Below are 22,430 nucleotides of genomic sequence, written 5' to 3'. Positions count from 1 at the left end.
CTAGAAGATTTTTTTTGTATATTTAGGTGCTCCTATATTGGTTGCATATATGTTTACCAAGATTATATCCCTTGGATCAATAATCCCTTTAGTATTATGTAGTGAGCTTTGTTGTCTCTTGTGATGGCCTTCATTTTGAAGTCTATTTTGTCAGATATGAGTATTGCTACTCCAGCTTCTTTTTTCTTTTCCATTTGCATGGAAATTATTTTTTCTATGCCTTCACTCTCATCCTTTGTGTATCTTTTCATCTGAGATGGGTCTCTTATAGACAGCATATAGTTGGGTCATGTTTTCCTATCCATTCAGCTACCCTATGCCTTTTGATTGGAGCATTTAATCCATTTAAATTTAAGGCTATTATTAATAGGCACTTATTTATTGCCATTTTAATTCTGTATGGTTAGGTTTCTCTCTTTATTTCATCTTCTCATTACAGCAGTCCCTTTAGCATTTCTTGTAATACTGGAGTGGTGGCCTTTTTTTATCCAGGAGCTCTTTATTTGACTATCTATTTTGAATGATAGCCTTGCTGGATATAGTAATCTTGGTTTCAGATCCTTGCTTTCTATCACCTTGAATACTTCATGCCATTCCCTTCTGGCCTGTAGTGTTTCTGATGAGAAATCAGGTGTCAGCCTATTGGAGCTCCTTTGTAGATAAGAGTTTGCTTTTCTCTTGCTGCTTTTAAGATTCTCTCTTTGTCTTTAATTATTGGCATTTTAATTATGATGTGCCTGGGCATGGCCCTGTTTGGGTTCTTCTTGCTTGGGGTTCTCTGTGCCTCCTGGACTTGTATGACTTTTTCCTTTACCAGGTTAGGGAAATTTTCTGCCATTATTTCTTCAAACACGTTCTCTATTCTTTTCTCCCTTTCTGCCTCTTCTGGCACAACTGCTATTCCAATATTGTTATGTTTCACATTGTCTCACAGCTCCCTTAAGCTGTCCTGTTTTTTAATTGTTTTTTTTTCTTTTTGGTTCTCTGATTGAGTAATATTTTCAACTCTATTTTCTAATTCACTGATTCAATCCTCAGCTTCCCCTAATCTGCTGTGTATTCCTCCCAATGTGTTCTTTATTTGTGCTATGTCATTCTTTATTTCTGTTTTCACAGTTACTATATCTTTTCTCATGCTGTTGAGCATCTTTACCATCATTATTCTGAACTCTGTATCAGATAAATTAATCTCTGTTTCATTTATCTCTTCTGGAGAATTCTCTTGTTCTTTCATTTGGGGGTTGTTTCTTTGCCTCCTCATTTTGGCTGTCTGGATTTGTGACTATGTATTAGGTAGATCTGCTACACCTCTCAATCTCCAGTCCAGGACAGTGTCAAACTCTATTTCTGACTAGTTAGATCAGGCAAAGATTCAAAGCCTCCAAAGACTGCCTCTATACACAGACTGATAGGATTTTGTCTTGAATTTCCCTCTAGCAATCGTCCACATGTGTGGCAAGAGTTAATTTCAGCAGGGTGGGGCTATTGCTTCTGCCTGGAGGTTAACTGTTATTCTCAGTCTCTTAATGGGCCTGAGCAACTGCCCACTGGTGGGGCAAGATGTTTTCCAATAGGGTGAATCAGCTGTCTTCCCCCCAGGCAAGGTCGCCTGTATAGCTAATGCCTGCATGAGGAAGATGGCCTCTGCAGTGTGAGGGAATGACTCAGTACAGGAAACCTAGGTGTCTGCCTTCTGAGCTTTAACCTCAGAGCTCCAGATCCTGGCTTCTGCTCACTCAGCTTCAGTCCTGTCTGTCCTCCTCCTGCTGGAGCACAAGGTGGGTGGCTCAACAGGGAATTTTGTGCCTTGGCCCTTTAAGAGGGTGCCTAAATTTCCAGCCATCTTGCCCTGGTCGACAGCAACACTGATGCTTTTCACAGCCATATGGTATGTGGGTACCCTTCTCAGTTATGGTGCTCTCTTCTGGGGGGCCCAGTTGGGGTTTAGATCCCAGAGTTCTCAGTGGCAACCCCCAACAGCTGAGATATCTCTCTGGAACTTCAGCTGCTGTCTGTGGGAGCCTGGCCAGCCCTTTTGTGCCTCTGCCCCTTTTACCAGTCTCTATGTGGTCTCCACTTTTGGTCCTCTCCAGTGGGTCTTCTGTTGATTATTCAGGCAGTTTTTCTGTATTTTAGTTGTAATTCCAGCTTGGTCCTGGGAGCATGTCCATGCAGCATCCACTTACTCTGCCGCCATTTTTAATCTCTCTCATATTTAAATTTTTAATTGTCCTGGAATTTATTTTTATATAAAGTTGGAATAGGGAGCTAATGTAATTTCCCCCCAAACTATTGACCCAGTTATCCTAAGATAATTAATTGATTGAATAATTACTTTTTGGGTACTGATAATTTTAAGTATAGCATTATAACTTCATAATTAGTGTGCATTGTAAATATGCATCTCCCCTCACCTATTTCCCTCAATACTAATTAGGTTTTTACTACATGTTGATTAATAAATTTGTATCTTGAATTGTAAAACTGTGTTTGTCCCTGCATTTGTGTCTTTTCCCTGTGTTATTGATGGTTAAGTACATCCAAAATCTACCTTATAGTTTCTTTGTGTGACTAAAACTGTATCTCAAGCCATATCTATACAGTGAATATTACTTGCTTATGTGTCATAAAAGGATCTGTGACTGCTAGCTACAATGTGGTGTTGAAAAGAAGGGGATATTCAAAGTGCACACTAATTAATTTTACATTAAAGTTAGAATTGAAAATGTTTAAATTCCCCTTTGAAGATATTTCAGTGAATTTAAAATTTATGCATAAGATACAGGTTAACTTCAATTTTCAAACATTTGGATTTTAACAGCCTACATCTTATACATTACCTACTGAACACCTCACCGTATTTTAATAATTAAATTCATACTTTTAGACATAAATTTATGAACAAACATTTCAAGCTATCTAATGATGACTTAGCTTATAAAGCAGTGGTTTGTATAATACCATCTTTGTTTTTTAACAATTATTTCAGTAATATTTTTTAACCTGATGATACTTTTATTGAGCAGCAAGTAATTAAGAACCATTGGTAAGCTAGTCAGTGATCTATAATAATAAAAGTGTAATATGCTAATTATACCAGACAGCTGAACGACCTTCTGGACATCCTTCTGGATGAAGCTGGGGCTGCGAAGGTCGAGGCAAGCCACTGTGGCTGTGAGGGCCGAGGCAAGCTGCCTTGGCTGCAAGGGCCAAGCCCCTTGCAAGAATTTCATGCATCAGGCCTCTAGTATCAATATAATAAATTATTTAAAGAAAACAACACCTAGTCAAAACAAGCATTTATGAAATCACCTGTGGGGATGTGTAAGGCTAGGCTATAAGCAACATTTTGTGACCCTCCCCTGTCTTTACTATAAGGTTCCTAAGTGCTACAAGGAAAGAGCTGATTTGATTTTGGTGCTGTAAGTATGTTGAAGAACATGCTGGAATGAGGAGTTGCTCCAGATATGTTCTCATTAGCCATAAAGTTCTCTCAAGACTCAGCTCTTAGACTAAGATGTCCAACATACTTTGTAAAGAAATTAAAAAGGGCTTCAATATCCTCAGGAACACAACCACAAATTCCGTGAACTGTCTTCTCTTTGTTCAGCTAATATTCAGTCTTCCCAAATAGGGGATTTGAGTAGGCCAGTCTGCAGCATTCAGTGTGGAGTGCCTCTGCATGTCAGATACAACCAGGCTACCAGAGGGGCACCCTTATGGCTAGGCCATTTGTGGTTGCTTCAGGTAGCCTCACTTGTACTCTGATATTATTCTTTTGTTTTGTTTTTTTTTGTTTTCTCTCTTTTTTTACCGGGTTCAGGGCCGGGAAGGGGCGGGGGGCCAGGAATGGGAGGGGGTGGGGCAGAGGGTGTGAAGGGTTCTTTGATATTATTCTTTATTGCATTTTTGCTAGTGGTATTTTAAAATGAAAATAAAATTTAAAAAAATAAAATACTGATAATATTGATAAAGTGCTTTGGTCTCATAAACTTAGTATAATTGAGACAACAATGAAAATGAGCTGAACAGGGTGATTCTTTAGCCCCAACTGCTTGCTCATAGACTTAGGCAAGAAGACTATCTGAAGAAAAAGACTATATACATAGTTATTACAATATTATTGACATTATTCCTTATGCTGTAATTTACATCTGTGTGACTGTTCTGTAATTACCAATCTGTACTTCTTGGTCCCTTCACCTTTTTCACCCATCCTCCCACTCCCCTCCAATTCCCCTCCCCTTTGGCAGCCATCAGTCTGTTCCCTGTATTTACAACTCTGTTTCCATTTTGTTTGTTTGTTTATTTTGTTCTTTAGATTCCACATATAAGTGAAATTATATGCTATTTGTCTTTCTCTGTCTGACCTTTTTCACTTAGTATAATATCCTCTAGGCCCATCCATGATGTTGCAGAAAGTAAAATTTCACTGTTTATATGGCCCAGTGTGTGTGTGTGGATATGCACCACAGCTTTTTTATCCACTTGTCTATTGATGGGCACTTGGGTCATAAGGCAATTCCACTATGTATGGGGCCAGGTGGGTACTTGAAACACTGCGGGGACCACTCTGTAAAGTACATGATCTAACCACTATGGTGTACATCTGCAACTAATACAGAATAATATTGAATGTAAACTGTAATTGAAAAATATATATGTAAGTAAAATAAAGAACCTGTTGCAAAAATATTTTAATACAAAAGGAAAACATATAATATATAATATGATATATGATCTATAATAATATAATATGTACCATATAACATATACAACATGTGAGAAGACTGGGTCCAAGAGACCAAATGTAATTTTAGTGCTTTTTTTTGTTAATCCTCACCCGAGGACATTTTTCTATTGATTTTTAGGGAGGGTAGAAGAGAGAAGGAAAGAGAGAAACATCAATGTGAGAGAAACATTGATTGGCTGCCTCCTGCACGAGCCCAGACCAGGGCCCGGGCCTAGGGGGAGCCTACAACCAAGGTACGTGCCCCTTGACTGGAATTGAACCCGGGACCCTTTGGTTCACAGGCCAATGCTCTATCCACTGAGCCAAACCAGCTAGGGCATTATAATATTTTTTGTTTTCTAAGAATAGAGCACTCCTTAAAAACAAGTAAATATAACTGTCATATTCCAGTTCTCATTTTACTTGCCCTGTCACCGTTAAACACTTCCTGAAATAATTTCTTCTCTTAGCTTCTGTTCTTCATATCTTCTTGGTCACTTTTCCTCCCCTTTGAAGTTCATCTTCTTCTTCCTAGATTTTAAATGGAGTTATTTCCACTATGGAAAAGAATATGGAGGTTCCTCAAAAAGTTAAAAGTGGAACTGCCGTATGAACCAGTGATTCAGCTTTGGGTTATATATCTGAAGAACACAAAACACTAATTGGAAAGAATATATACACCCCTATGTTCATTGCACGGTTATTTACAATAGCCAAGATATGGAAGCAAACCAAGTGCCCATCAATAGATGAGTGGACTGTGTGAAAAAGGTGAAGGGATTGAGAAGCACAAATTGTTAGTTACAAAATAGTCGCAGGGATAGAAAGTACAGTTTAGGGAACATAGTTGATAATATTCTAGTGACTATGTATGGTGCTAGGTGGCTACTAAAAATATCAGGGGGACACTTTGTAAAGTATATGATTATCTAACCACTATGATGTACAACTGAAACTCATACAAAATAGTATTGAATGTAAACCGTAATTGAAAAATAAAATAATAAAAATTTAGCCATGGCTGGTGTGGCTCAGTTGGTTGAGCATTGTCCCCTTTACTAAAAGATTGCTGGTTTGATTCCTGGTCAGGCACATGCCTGGGTTGTGGGCTCAATCCCTGCTAGGGTGCATGTAGGAGTCAGCTGATCAGTTTTGCTCTCACATTGATGTTACTCTCTCTTACTCCCTCTCTCTAAAATATATCTACTTATATAAAAACCACGGGTGGTGTTCATCACGACCTGAACCGCCGTGACCAAGCAGAAGGAAGTCAGTCCTGCAGGGGTTGTCTTGGCAATGGCTGTGCCCTCCCCCGAGCTGTTTCCCGGAGCTGTTTCCAGCGAGGGCAGAGTTTGAGGCAGGAACCCGCCCTCGGAGCGTGGACTCGCTGAATCCTGGGTCACTTTTCCAAGGGCTGTGCCCTCCCCAGCTGTTTCCCATGTGGCCTGAGGGGAGAACCCACCCTCAGAGCACCAGGAGTGCCCAGTGGCAGTCAGTCCTGGGTTGCTGAGGTGGAGGCGGCGTGGTAGAACTCTGGGTCTGGCCCAACCGGGGGCATGGCCGACCTTCAAACCTGACAGTAGGAAGGAGGGAGCCCCATTCCTCACAGAATCTGCTGTTGGATAGTTTGCTGTCAGTGGCTTGCCAGCCAGGAACCCCATTCTCCTGCACCCCGGACCCTGACAGGAGGGAGGAAGGAGCCCCTTTCCTCATAGAATCAGCTCCTTTTGTTACTGTTTACTTATTAATAAATTTATATATGATTTTCATATACATTTTACTAATTTCCTTTCATCTCTCACACTTCTATTATAGATAAAGGGCAAATAGCAATATTAAAATATCTCTGCTAATTAATTCCCTTTTTAAAAAATATATTTTATTGATTTTTTTACAGAGAGGAAGGGAGAGGGATAGAGAGTTAGAAACATCAATGAGAGAGAAACATCGATCAGCTGCCTCCTGCACACTCCCTACTGGGGATGTGCCTGCAATCAAGGTACATGCCCTTGACTGGAATCGAACCTGGGACCCTTGAGTCCACAGGCCGATGCTCTATCCACTGAGCCAAACCAGTTAGGGCAATTAATTCCCTTTTAATGTACACGAATTTTGTGCACCAGGCTACTAGTGTGTGTGTGTGTGTGTGTGTGTGTGTGTGTGTGTGTGTGTATAAAATAAAAGTATTTTAAAATAGCCACAACCAATAAAAATAAAAGCAAGAATTTAGAAGGAATAGTTTTTAAAATGTTGCAGTTATTTAATGCTTAAATCTAGGCCATTCCCTCTTCTCCTTATGTGCCCTCTCCCTTTGTGACTATTCTAAGCTGCAGCTTCAAGTTTATTCTCAATCCAGATGACTTACAAATCTAAGCTGTAACCCAGAAACTTCCTCTGAAATACAAACCTCTCTCCAACTAACTACTTAACATTTTCTTGTTGATGACTCAGACATTGCAAATAGCTAATATCCCACAAAACTCAATATGCATCCCAAATCTGTTTTTATTTTAGGGTACTTATGTCAGTGATCCATTCAGTTGTGCAAGCTAGAAACCCAAAGTCATACTTGGTATTTCCTTCTCTCTCAATTCTATATCTAACCCTTCAACAAATGCTATTGATTTTACTTTCCCAATCTCTTTCGAGTCTGTCCACTTTTCTTCATCCTAGATAGAAATTTGTTCCCCTCCAATTTGTTCTTTACATTGAAATTATGTATTTTTTCCAAATATAAAATGTGATATATCACCTATCTCTTTGCCCAAAACTCATCATTAATGTCTTAATTCTTTAGGATAAAGGCAAAGGTTTTTGCTTGTTTTTTGAACTTTGCCTACAACCCCTATGTGGCGTGTTTTCTACATACCTTTCTAGTCGTCTTTGTCACCTATTTCTCCCATGAGCTCGATAATATAGATACAAGGTCCTTTTTTCTGTCAAATAATTTTGCATATGATATTCTCTCTGCCTGAAACATTCTTCTCTTCCTTCTTTTGGTACTTAACTGGTTCCCATCTTCAACTCCTTCTCATCTTCAGACCTTAGTTTTTGTCACTCTGTCTCTTTCCAAAATCTCTCTTCTTGGTCTTGCACCCACTGCTCCTCAGAATTTCCAGATCTTGCCTCTTGCCAGATGTCACACCTTTGATTCTTTTCCTATTCAGAGGAATTTTCGTGGACTCCTACCTAATATCTTTAAGCTTGCACACCTTCAGCTATTTTTAATACAGTTGTTAGGCATGCCAAAGGACAAAATACTGGGGATGAAATGCCATTTTTGCTTAGCCAATTAAAGATCCTAGAACTACACAATGTATTCCTTAAAAAAAATTTAATATGTATTTTTACTGATTCCAAAAAGGAAGGGAGAGGGAGATAGAGATAGAAACATCAATGATGAGAGAGAATCATTGATCAGCTGCCTCTTGCATGCCCCTCACTGGGGATTGATCTACAACCTGGGCATGTGCCCTGACCAAGAATCAAACCGTGACCTTCTGGTTCATAGGTCGATGATCAACCACTGAGCCTCGCCAGCTGGGCAATGCAATCTCCTTAAAAGATAAGGCAGTGTTGGAGAGAGATGAGATTATCATGAATAGTTATAAATATGTGAAACACTTATTTGTAAAAGATGGTTGAGATATGTGTATGTTTACACCCTAATGGTGAGGACCTTGTTAAGAAAAATAGGTGACCATACAGTGGATAAAATTCCATGGGGGTGATGCTCCTGGAAGGGAGGAAGGGCATGACATATTGGGTACAGATGACATGGCTGGCCTTTTGTTTTGAAACAAGAGGAAAGGAGGACAGTGGACAATTGTGGTAGGTTGCTAGAATGTTCAATTTGGTTGATAACCTCAGCATTTCATGTGAATTAGCAGGTGTGGCCATTTGTTAAGACTGGAAGGAAAGGTGAAGATCAGAGTTCTGAGGAGAATGTAGAGTTGCTGTGAGTGGGACTTGAGCAGACAAATATGAGAAGAGTTCCGGTAAGTTTGGCGGTTCCAACTGAGGTTGCCATTGTGAATTTATTGAGGTACAGCTTGCCCCATTGTGTGACTTTCGGAAGTATCCAGCTGACTTTGTCTAGGATTAGAGAAAACAAATATTTGGTTTCATCCAGTTTGGGGGTTTACTGAGATAGGTATAATGAAAAGATAGATGGGTAATGGAGTTTAGAGTGTTTGTCTAAGATTTTTTGAAATGCTAATTGTGGATTCTTTGGTGGCTAAGGAGGAAGAGGAGAAAAATAGTAGGGAGAAAGCAGAAAAGCTTTGTGGTCCCAATGAGGCCAAAGTCTAACAAATACAAATTAGCTCTTTTCTTATCAGTGTTTGAACTGTTTCCCACTGTTTATCTGAAATTTAAAAAAATTGTTTGTTGTGTAACTCTTATCAACATACTGTGATCTAGTTTCCCATCTGTGCAGAATGTTACAGGAAGTGATAAGCTAATTCAATAATGTTTCATTCATTTCTACATGTGAAATTCGACCAAACTCTTAAAAGGAGTCTTCATGAAAATGTCTTTCCTTGCTAACTGGTTCTCTTGCCTTTTCTTGTATTAGCAGAAATAAAGGAAAGTATATCAGTCAAGGGCCCAACAGTAAAAAAAAAGGCACACTGAAAGGAGGATAATTTTTTAAAAAATGAATTTATTGGAGTGATAGTGGTTAATAAAGTTATATAGGTTTCAAGTATACAATTCTATATCACCTGTATATTGTATTATATATTTACCACTTGAAGTCAAGTCTCCTACCATCACTGTTTAATCTCCCCTTTATCCTCTTCTACCTCCTCCATTTCCCTCTTTTAATAACCATACTGTTGTCTGTGTCTATGAGGTTGTTGGGTTTTATTTTGCTTCAACTTTTTCATCCAGCTCTCCAACTTCCCTCTCCTTCAACAGCTGTCAGCCTGTTCTCTATCTAAGAGTCTGTTTCTATTTTGTTAATTAGTTAATTTTGTTCATTAGATTGCACATGACTGAACTCATATAGTATTAGTATTTCTCTGACTGGCCTATTTCACTTAGCATAATACTCTCCTAGTTCATCCATGCTGTTGCAAAAGGTAAGATTTCCTTTTTTATGGCTGAGTGATATTCCATTGTGTAAATTTACCACAGCTTTTTTATCTACTCATCTACCCGTGTGTACTTGTGCTACTTCCAAATCGTGCCTATTGTAAATAACACTGCAATGAACATAGGGTTCATATATTCTTTTGAAGTACTGTTTTAGGTTTCTTCAGATTTATTCCTAGAAGTGGAATCGCTGAGTCATCAGGCAGTTCCATTTTTAATTTTGAGGTAACTCCATATTGCTTTCCACAGTGGCTGTACCAATCTGCATTTCTACCAACAGTGCATAAGGGTTCCTTTTTCTCCACACTGGTCGCCAACACTAATTGTTTGTTAATTTATTGATGACTAGGGGCCCAGTGCATGAATTCGTGCACCTTGAAAGGAACTGTGGGCCATGAGGCTGCAGTAGGCACAGGGGTGGGTCTCAGCCCATCCTCTGAGCCCCTGCCTGGCCACTCCCACTGTGGCCCCTGGTCCCTGGTCTGACAGCAGCTCTGCTCCCACTGCTACTGCTGACGGCACCGGCCCCACTCGGCCCCACTCACACCCACTGACGGAGCGAATCAGGCTGGCGCCAGCAGCGGGTATGAGCAGGGACGGCGCCATCAGCGGGTCCAAGTGGAGCTGGTGCTGTCAGTGGGTGCAAGTGGTGGCTGCTGCCCCAATTGCCTCTCAGGAGCAGGGGGAGGTAGAGAAGCCCTCAGGGGTGATCAGGGTCGGCAGCTGCAGCTCACACCCGCTGATGGTGCTGAGTGATTGGGACAGGTGCTGGGCACTGGCAGTGGGTGCGAGCGGCGGCTCCGGCACCAGCTGTGGGTGTGAGTGGGTCTGGCGCTGATAGTGGGTGCAAGTGCCGGGTGGGACCACGGCATAAGGGAGCAAAGAATTTTCAGTAACTACCAGAGGCTCGCCCTGATGACAGTGACTGGCACCCCCGCCTTGGTCTGGCGCCCCTCCTCGCCTGCTCCATCAACCCACTGTAGCCAATGCCTGCCATGTTCTGCACACACCCCCTGGTGGTCAGTGCATGTCATAGCGACCAGTTGTTTGGTTGTTCTGCCATTTGGCCTATTTGCATATTAGCCTTTTATTAGGTAGGATAGCCATTCTGACAGGTTTGAGGTGATATCTCTGTGGTTTTAATTTGCATTTCTCTAAGGATTAGTGATGTTGGCCATTTTTTCATATATATTGGCCATCTGTATGTCCTCTTTAGAGAAGTGTCTATTCAGGTCCTTTGACCATTTTTAAATTAGATTGGTTTTTTCGGTGTTGGGTTGTATAATTTTTTATAAAATTTGGATATGAACCCCTTATCAGATGTATCATAGGCAAATGTGTTCTCCCATTCAGTGGGTTGTCTTTGCATTTTATTGGTGGTTTCTTTTGCTGTGCAAAAACTTTTAAGTTTGATATAGTCCCATTTGTTTATTTTTTTCTTTTGTTTCCCTTGCCTGAGGTGATATATTAGAAAAAATATTGCTATGTGAAATGTCTGCGATTTTACTGGCTATGTTTTCTTCTAGGATTTTTATGTTTTTTGTGATTTACATTTAAGTCTTTTACCCATTTTGAATTTATTCTTGGGTTTGGTGTAAGTTGGTGGTCTAGTTTCACTTTTTTTGCATGTATCTGTCCAACTTTTCCAGTACCATTTACTGAATAGACTATCTTTATCCCATTGTATGTTTTTGCCTTCAAAGGAGGATAATTTAAGGAGGGTTTACTTAGAAAGGGACTATTTTTAAAAGTGTGTCCGGGTGTAGTGGAACCACAAGGCACATTGCAGTGAACTGAAGCTAGTAACAGCTGAGTTTTACCATTCCTACGTATAAAAGGATGCTGGGAGGATGCAGTTCTAGCCACAAGGAAAGACAGTCCTGTAGAGCTGGCAGCTTTGGGGAGTACAATGACCTTTGGTCAAAGGATATGACCAGACCACTCTGGCTTTAGGTGTATAGAATACCCTCTTTCCCTCCTATTCCTCAGAATTCCCAATTGACTGAACTAAATTGAAAAGGAATTCTGTTGATGTGGTACATACAAATTAGCTCTTTGAGGCTCTGAGGGGGGTAGAGAAGGGTCTAGCATGACTCTAAAAAGCCAAATAGAAGATTTCTGGCACATGGAAAAGAGGGAACTAATATTTTAGTTCCTTTTCTCAGTCAAATCCTGTTTTCATATATTGCTATGCTTAGAATTAGGACCTCATCTTCCATACTCTAGTGGCTTCAATCATGCATTCAAAATCTAATCTGCTGTCTATGTGATGGATATTGTGTTAGGGATTGGGTATATGAAGCTGCATAAGATACAGTTACACCTTTGAGATGCAGTATGTAGTGTACATATTGGAAATACATTGATATTACTATTAGGTTTATTATTATTTACTATTGTTTGATGTCTTAATTCTTTTGGTAGCCTGAAGAATGGAGGGTGTAAATTTTTTTTTTCAAATATATTTGATTGATTTTTTACAGAGAGGAAGGGAAAGAGACAGAGAGTTAGAAACATCGATTAGAGAGAAACATCGATCAGCCGCCTCCTGCACATCTCCCACTGGGGATGTGCCCACAACCCAGGTACATGTCCTTGACCGGAATCAAACCTGGGACCCTTGAGTCCGCAGGCCGACGCTCTATCCACTGAGCCAAACCGGTTTCGGCAGAGGGTGTAAATTTTTGCTTATGTATGTTTATGTATGTTTAATTGGTGTGTGTGTGTGTGTATGTGTGTGTGTGTGTGTGAAGGTTTCTTGAGGGGAAAGAATGTGATTTCAATCAATGCTGCTTATTAACATTTTACTAAATTAATTAAAACAGCACTTTCACTCCATCATTCTTTTTTCTTGAGAACCTATTGTGTATTGCCAACCCCTCTCCCACCCGCTTAAAACTTTTTATTTATTTATTTTGTTAATCTTCCATGAGGATAATTTTTGCTGCGACCTTCACAGTGGGGTTCAGGATCTGAAGGAGGGGCTGATGCAAAAATGAAAATGCTATACAAGAAATATGAATTTAGAAGGCATTGGGGGCCAGGAGGAGCCTCTTTCTTGAAGAGACACCCTGACCTCTGGCCATTCCACTTTTTATTTACTTGAATACACATTTGCCCTTTAGCAATGCATACAGGCATATCAAAGGTAAAGTTTGGTAAACACTAAAAAGATTATCAGGTTAGGGAATTGCCTTGAGCCACTGAGCCCACAGCAGGGCAATATTATGCTGATTTTCAGCCCTGCTGAATATCAAAGTCCATTGGTCTTCCAAGGATTCTTTTTGTATTTTTATGCCAACTGCTGTTTGCTTTAGCCTCTGGCAATTTTTCCATTGATTTTTAGAAAGAGTGGAAAAGGGGTGAGGTGGGGATGGATAGGGGAGAGAGCAAGGAGGGGAGTGTGTGGGGAGATTAACCTCGATCAGTTGCCTCCCCCACGTGCCCCAATGCTAGGGATCAAACTTGCCACCTAAGTACTGGTACATGCCCTTGACCAGGAATCAAACCTGTGACCCTTCGGTGTGCAGGCCAATGCTCCATCCACTGAGCACAATGGCCAGGGCTGCTTAAATACCTTTTAGCCTACTGCTGCTTATCATTCAACATTGTGCTAAAAACCTACCTTTTTCAATTAAGTCTTTCCTAATATTTAATTCATAATCAACTCATTCCTCCTTTGCTCAACTTTGCTGTTTCCTATAGTCTATTCCACAGTGAACTAAATTATTTTTCACATGTCTTGCATGTGCTAATTCTGCCTCCACAGGTATGTTAGGGTCATGTCCTATCACTTACTTTGTATCTGCTACAGCACTTAGGAAAGTGCTGAGTTTAATACTTGGTTGTGAGTGTCATGTGAAGGTGCTAGGGCAAGCATGCCACTGCTGTTGGAAATGCTCTACCAATTGAGGGGACTCATTGTGTGTGAAAGATAATGTATTATACTCATTTGAATTCCCTGTTCATGCTGTTTTATTCATATCGATCTGATATGGTGATTACATCTGAATAGATATTAAGTTATGACTATAGTCTGTGTAAACTTAGCTGGCCTCAAACTTTATTTTATTTTTAAATATATTTTCATTGATTTCAGAGAGGAAGGGAGAGGAAGAGAGAGATAGAAACATCAATGATGAGAGAGAATCATTGATTGGCTGCCTCCTGCAAGCCCCCTACTGGGAATCGAGCCCACACCCTAGCATGTTCCCTGACCAGGAATCAAACCATGACCTCCTGGTTCATAGGTCTTCGCTCAACCACTGAGCCACAGTGACTGGGCTGGCCTTAAACTTTAGATGTAATGTATTACCAGTGTGCAGTATCATCAACCCAAATTATAATCAGCTCACACTTCCTTTGGCTAGTGTTGTCAGACTCTATATGAAGTCCTCCCAGTGTCCTCTCTGTTAACCTCCTACAGGGTGTCCTACAAAAATGTATCACAGTTTGACAGCTGACAGCTCAATTTTGAAAATGAAATGTATTTTAATACACACTGCCTTTATAAGTATTCAAAGTGTGTGTATACATTTTTGGGGACACCCTATATGTGTGTGGGGTCTACCACCTAAGGCTCCATTAAAAGCATTCATGTGACTGTTTCCTCTTCTCAGGCCTTGTTTGCTCCCTCCTGAGACTTTAGCCCCTTTTGCAGGTTGTTCCTCCCCTACATTAATAACTGAAATTCCAAAGTAGAGGATTGTTTAAATAAAATGTGAGACATCCTTAGGATTGAATAATGTACATTAAAATATTTAATCATACTGAAAGTGTTTATGATATGCTAGGAGAAAAAAAAATCAGATAATAAAATAGAGTGTCTGGTATTGTCTCAATTGTATAAAATATTATAAAATACATGTATTTTCATAAAAATGAAAATAATTTTTACCAAAACATAATGAGTGGGTTATTAGTGCTTGGCGGACATTAATATTTTATTTCTGGCTCTCTAGGTAAATGTTAGCATGGTACTTTCCCATTTCCTTTGACAATAAGTGTGGCCACGTGACTTACTTGGGCCTGTGAAATGTGAGTGGAATATATGTGTCATTTCTAAGTGGTATTTTATGAGACAATGCTAGATTTTTATTTCCTTCCCACTGTGCTATAGCTGTGGAAACATTTTTTCAAATGATGCCTCCATTTGCCAAGGTTTTGAGTGACCAATAAGTGAGAAACAATCTTTTATTATGCTAAACTACAGAGATTTGGGAGGTTATTTGTTACTACAGCATAATCTAGCCCACCCTGTGTAATTTAATATTTATTTTATAATTTTTTGAAGATTCAGAGAAGAAGGGGAAAAGGAAAACCACTGGTGACACCACCCTGTAGGTGTGTTAAACATTTTTCTTGCAGTTATCTTTTTTGCATGAGCTATGACAACTTACCTGCTTTATAATTTTTTTTTAATTTTTAATATATTTGATTGATTTCAGAGAGGAAGGGAGAGGGGAGGAGAGCTAGAAACATCAATGATGATAGGGATTCATTGATTGGCTGCCTCCTGCACGCCCCCTACTGGGGATTGAGCCCACAACCCCAGCATGTGCCCTTGACCAGAATTGAACCCAGAGCCCTTCAGTCTGCAGGCTGACACTCTAGCCACTGAGCCAAACCAGTTAGGGTATTACCTGCTTTTTTATATTGAAAATAATCCTGATTCCTATAAGCGATAATAAAAATGAACCAAGCCTTATGGAGAACCATATTCCTTTTATCTGTTGCACTAGTGCCTTACCAATATTTATGCATTTTCAAGAATACTGTTGCTTAGGGTTGACTCAAAGCTAAATAAGAGTAAGCGATTTGAGGTACCCTGAGCCTCTCCTTTTTGTTGCCTCCATCTACCTCTTTCTTCATTTCCATTATATTTTTCCACATAAGGCTATTTCTAAAAAAGTTAGTACCTTAAATGCTCTGCCAACTTAGAACCCTCCATACTTGTCTTAATTATGTTCTTACTTATTTCTGTTTTCCTTAGGATAATATTCAATCCCTAAAGAATTTCCTAATAAAACGAAACATTAAAAAAGATGCTTGTGTAGTTTCCTACTTGTATGCACAGGCAGTACATTAATATAGGAAATGATAAAATCTGTGAGGCTTTGAAACAATCACTTGTGAATATTAACTTAGCTCGATTGAAGTGAACTCTAGATAATCAGTAGGAATTTATTTGGAGACATACATAGGAGGCAAATAGTTTACAGAAACCATTCTATATTATAAATGATTACTCTGAAAGAACAGTGAGAGGATTTTAGTGTTTATTGCATCAATATTTTCTTTTATTTTGCTTTTCTCTAACTCACCAACCTATCTCTCTCCACACATTATGATACATCAGCTTATGCACCTAAGACTAATGTCAGTTGTAAAAGTATGGCATGGCATTTTACAAAAATTCCAAAAACATATTATGCAAATTCTCTCTAGCATCTTGAACATTAAAAGAATGAAGAATAGTATCTTTCTTTATAAATTCATTTTGTACTGTCAGAGCCAAGACTTGTATGACCTTGCAGCTCACAATTAGGATCGCAAAAGAACTAGTTTTGACAGTCAGCCAACTCCATAAAAGAAAGGAAAGAGCAATTCTAAAAGTCAAAAACAGGCTGTTAGACTGAGGCATGCGATGAGGAAATGGCTTTTCCTTTGCAAGTAAATTCATCATTACAGAATGACATCTTTCAAGACTTAAATTTTAAAACCTAGAAAAAATAATAAGGTGAAGTTGCCAAACAAAGATTGGGCTTTCATGCAAATGTCTTTGGTAATTAAGGGGAGGTTGCTAAATGTGCAATATTCCTTCTAAGCAGAATTGTTTCTAAATTCAGGGGTATGTTCATACTGTAGTCTATGAGGCAACAGCTGTTCTTAAGAGAACACTGTCAATGGTGATAAGTTACTTTAAAAACTAAATCTGTTTGCTGAGCTCATGTTGTTTTGAAAACTATAAAGAATGAAACCTATAATGCATTTTTCCCATTGAAAAAAAAGAGAAAAATCCTATCAATTGCAAGTAAAAGCAGTTTTCTAAAAAGCCCACAGCCTAGTGAGATCTTAGGGTAAGCTCATTTATATGAGGGAGGGAGGAAAACAAATCAGATTGGAATTCTGAGTCTCTAATCTGTGGGTAACAATTTAACACCTGAAAATGCACTGATTGCATTTTCTTAGTCCTTTTTATGGAGTGACTTGCTGTAGGGCTGAGAGCTATTTTGAATAGCTGCCTTTTGTTTGTTTTCCAGGATATACTATTTACTGTGATTCTATTTGTTGTGAGTGATATGCTGGTCAAAGCAGCCGTGGACCTGTGGTATTTGGGACATTATTTAATTACCAGGGTAGAACAGAACATGTAATCTAGTGTTGATGGCACTATACAACTCTGGCCTTAGGGGAAAAATGTTAGAAATTATTTTCTCTCTTTAGTGTGGTACCCTTCTTTATCCTACTCCATTTCATAAATTGTTTAATTTTATTCAAGGGCCCAACCCAGGCCTAAGAGACCCAATCAACTACATTCAGATTTCTTCTAATTTTTTGTCTTTTTTACAAACTAAGCAGTTCACTGTCTCATAAGCTTGGAGACCTTTGGTAGTCATAGAATCAGAATTTTGAGGGTATATTTTTAAGGTTTCTCTAGTTCAACTTCTATGAAACAAAAAATTCTCTTTATATCTCACTAACGATCTAATCTCTGTTCAAACATTACATTTGGGGGAAGTTTTAATGGTTAAAAATTTTTCTCTTATATTAAGCAATAATAGTTTTACCTATAAATTTTAACACACTAGTTATAGTTTTGCTCTCTGGACTGACAGAATAACCTCACTTGGTTGCATAATTAAAGAATACAAACACAGCCCTAACCGGTTTGGCTCAGTGGATGGAGCATCGGCCTGCAGACTGAAGGGTCCCAGGTTCGATTCCGGTCAAGAGCATGTACCTTGGTTGCGGGCACATCCCCAGTGGGGGGTGTGCAGGAGGCAGCTAATAGATGTTTCTCTCTCATCAATGTTTCTAACTCTCTATCCCTCTCCCTTCCTCTCTGCAAAAAATCAATAAAATATATTTTTTAAAAAAGAATACGAACACAAACTTTAACACACTGAGGAGAGCAAGAAGTCAACTAGAATTAAGCATTAGAGAGTTAGAGCTTTCTTCATAAGAAATGATTGAGGATGTTCAGCTTGAAGAGAGTAAGGATTGAGGGAGATAAGATCAATTTTGTATATATGTGTGTCATATATTTGAATGGGTGGAAGAATAATTAAGTTTTTGGAATATGGCTCCAAAAGGCAGAATTGGAACCAGTGGCTGGAATTAGAAGTAGGTAGATTCTGGCTTAACCAAATGATGAACATGACATGATCCTCATCAGGAGAGCAGTTAAGATTAAATAGTTGGTACGGCCAGTGTGGCTCAGTGGTTGAGCATTGACCTATGAACCAAGAGGTCACAGTTTGATTCCCAGTCAAGGCACATGCCCAGTTGCAGACTTGATCCCCAGTGTAGGGCATGCAGGAGACAGCCAATCAATGATTCTCTCTCATCATTGACGTTTCTATCTCCCTCTCCCTTCCTCTGTGAAATCAATAATGATAAAAAAAAGGTTAGATAGTTGGATTTGAGGACCTTATAGGAGCTATGGAAGTCTTATGTCTGACATCTAAGAGGAATGTAAAAGAAATAATAATACATTTAAAGATACATAATATTGTGTAGTTATTAGAATATGAAGGATATCAAGATAGGAACATAATGGAGAATTTTTAGATAAGAGACAAAAGTAATTTGGAGAATTTGGGATGGATGATCTGGCTCATGAAAGGTTATGGAACAATAATTTTTTAAAAATAAGCTTTATTGTGCAGTAATTTACGTAAATAAAATAGACTAATTTTTTTTTAACATTTTGATGAGTTTTGACAGATTTATGCACTTATGTAAGCATCATCTGCTTGCAAAAGCTCCTTTGTGCTCCTTCCCATTTAAATTCCACTTCAGGCCCTGTGTGGCTTATTTCTGTTTTTTAATAATTTTTTATTTTTAAATTACAGTTGACATACAGTATTATATTAGTTTCAGGTGTGCAACCCTGTGAATGGACATTTATACAACTTACAAAATGATCACCCTGATAAATCTAGTACCCATTTGAAACCATACATAGTTATCACAATATTATCGACAATATTCCCTATGCTGTACTTCACATCCCCATGACTATTTTGTAACTACCAATTGGTACTTCTCAATCCCTTCACTTTTTTCACCCATCCCTCCAACCCCTCTCCCATCTGGCAGTCGTCAAAATGTTCTCTATATCCATACAGTCTCTGTTGTAGCTACTCAACTCTGTTATTGTAGTGGAAAAAGCAGCCATAGACAATACCCTTGTGCTCCAATAAAACTTTATTTATGAAATACAGGTGGTGGGTCAGATTTGTCTGACACCTGATCTAGTGAAATGGTATGTCCATTTTATGGGAAATAGTGCCTCTGCTTGTAACATCACTTTAAGAAGTTAGAGACAGCCTTGAGGGGAAATGCTACTCTGCAAGTAATTCTGCCAAAGGAGCCAGAATTGGTAATGGTGAGAGCAAAGGAAAGGGGGGATGGACAACCTCAGGATGGCCTTTATAGTTTTAAAAAAGTATTAAATATTTACAAATCTGACATTTATTTGAAGCAGTAAGAATTATCGTTGCTACCGGTAAGTCCTTCTGAGTCTGTCTTAGAGAACAATCCAGAGGGATGTGGGTAAATTTGCCTTTTATTATTCTGGTGCCAATTAGTACTAGAGTCAAAGGAGATTTTTCTCCAATGTTCAGTTCATATACATTAGGACTTTGTCTTAGAAGCGTCAAGTTGTTATTACTCTCTATTTTTAAAAAATATTTTTATTGATTTCAGAAAGAAAGGGAGGGGGAGAGAGAGATAGAAACATCAATGGTGAGAGGGAATCATTGATCAGCTGCCTCCTGCACCTCCCCCCTCCCCGGCATAAGCCTACAACCCACCATGTACCCTTGACCGGAATCGAGCCTGGGACCCTTCAGTCTGCAGGCCGAAGCTCTGGTCACTGAGCCAAACCAGCTAAGGTGTTATAATTCTCTTAATGATTCATTTACAGCATCTATTACAAACTACAAACCTTGCTAATGGTGAGTTTGAGTCTGAAATATTTATCCCAAGAAGAATCCAGTCAAGTCTAAATCGGGGTTGGGTAGAAGAGAATAAATTTTTCTCTTGATAGGAAGATCTATTTGATTTCCTGTACCCTTCATATTTTTTTCCTAGTTGACTCCTAATAGCTTTTCTCTTATTCATTTACTAATTTCACCTTTATCTGAGCAAATAAAAAATTAAGGTAGAAAAACCAGTAATGTAGAAGAGTTGTATAGTCATATAAACAGCTTTTATGATAAGCTTAAATGACTCCCAACAAATGGAAGGCAACCAATTTTGTCTACTCAGACATTTTCAGCATCCTGAATTTTTTCCAATGGCTACATGCCTGCCTATTTGGCCATCTTTTCCTCCTGCCTGCCATGCTCACCATTTTCCTTTTACAAGGTTAAGAGAATGCTATTATTTGCTGGCAGAAAAATGCCTTCAGATACTCCTCCTTTTCTCTGCTTGAAATGACAATGTTCCTTGATAATTCTTCTCAATTTAGAACTATTTGTCAAATACTTACTATGTGGTTCCAACTGTACCGAATTCTGCTGGGTCTATGAATATAACATAACATTTGATTGCTACTTTCCCAGTCTTTAAAATCTAACCAAATATGAAACAGAAGAAAACTTTTGGCTACTAATTTTATTACACACATTGATTAAATTTCTTTAGGCTTCTAATTTTCTTGGCTGATAAAGATGTTAATTGAAAAGTTCTGAAAGAATTATTTACAAAAAAAAAAAAAGAAAAGTTCTGTTAGAATTTTGTGTCCAACTCATTTTTCTGATGTGCTAATTTTCTTTTTTTAAAATATATTTTTATTGATTTCAGAGAGGAAGGGAGAGGGAGAAAGAGAGAATCATTGATCAGCTGCCTCCTATACTCCCCCTACTGGGGATCAAGCCCACAACCCTGGAATGTGCCCTGACTGGGAATAAAACCCGTGATCTAATGTTCATAGGTCGACACTCAACCACTGAGCCATGCCGGTTTGGCTTAATTTTCTTTTTTTAATCATCAGAGAAAGATACAGGCCATGGTAATATTCAAGGTGGGGGCATATCTTACACAGCTTTATTCATGAAGCACATGGCAAACAGTATATCTCAAGATATATTTTTTGAATTAAGTTGAATTGGCAGAAGTGCCAATGAAAAACATAGGCTTCTTTTTGATGGGATATTAGGTATAGAATCACGGTGTAACTGATTCAGTAAATAAAAGGGGGAAAGTATATTTTAAAAATATATTATTTTCATATGCAATACATCTAGTGGTAAAGTACTTTAAGAATTATTCCTTATCAAAATACTAGAGGCCCAGTGCATGAAATTCGTGAATAGGTAGGGTCCCTAAGCCTGGCCGGCAATCACGGCCAATCAGGGCCTTCTGGCTGCTGGCCGGAGCCTTCCTTCATTTCACCCTGCCCCCTGGTGGTCAGTACATGTCATAGTGAGTGATAGAACTCCTGGTCTCCCGTTGAACTCCTGAGGGGACAATTTGCAAATTAGGCATATATATATATATATATATATATATACTAGAGGCCCGTTGCAGTAATATTCCTGCAAGAATAGGGCTTCCCGTGGCTGGAGCAAAGCAGAGTAGGGAGCGAAACTTGCTGAGGCGGGCTTCGCTCCGGCTTCAAGCCCCTGCAGCTGGTCTTGCCTTCCTGCTCCAAGCCGCTGCCCCTTATGCTCCCAGCCACAGTGGTTGGGCTTGCCCTCCCAATCCCAGTGGCTGGGTCTGGGCTTTCCCTCCTGCTCCCAGCCACTCTCATCCCCTGCGGCTGGGCTTGCCTTTCCAATCCCAGTTGCTGGGGCTGGGCTTATCCTCCAACTCCCAGCCGCTGCCCCTCCCACTCCAAGCCTCTACCCCTTCTGCCCCAGCTGCTGCCCCTTATGCTCCCAGCCACAGTGGTTGGGCTTTCCCTCCCACTCCTAGCTGCTGCCCCTTCCTCTCCAAGCCACTGCTCCAAGTCGCTGCCCCTCCCGCTCCCAGTCACTGTGGCTGGGATTTCCCTCCCACTCCCAGCTGCTGCCCCTTCCCCTCCAAGCCGCTGCCCCGCCCGCTCACAGCGGCTGCGGCTCTGTTTCTGTCCTCGCGGCCTCTACTTGGCTCCCTTCTGTACCGCTTGGCCTCCATGTTGTCGTCAGTCGCTCCCAGCTAGTATATGCAAATTAACCACCATCTTTTAGCTTCTATAATTGAAACATTGTATCTTTTGGAGCTGTTGCTTCAGGAGCTCAGAGGCCGGCAGCGGCAGGCGGGGAACCTGGCTTCCTCCGTCACTGGGGCAAGCAAGCCTCCTGTTTGCATTAGTTGCCTGCCTGTCAGCCGCCATCTTGGCTGGCAGTTAATTTGCATACTGCCCTGATTAGCCAATGGGAAGGGTAGC

The sequence above is a fragment of the Myotis myotis genome, unplaced genomic scaffold (assembly GCF_014108235.1).
Source record: "Myotis myotis isolate mMyoMyo1 unplaced genomic scaffold, mMyoMyo1.p scaffold_m19_p_4, whole genome shotgun sequence".
Lineage (NCBI taxonomy): Eukaryota > Metazoa > Chordata > Mammalia > Chiroptera > Vespertilionidae > Myotis > Myotis myotis.
This window is presented reverse-complemented; position numbering follows the sequence as displayed.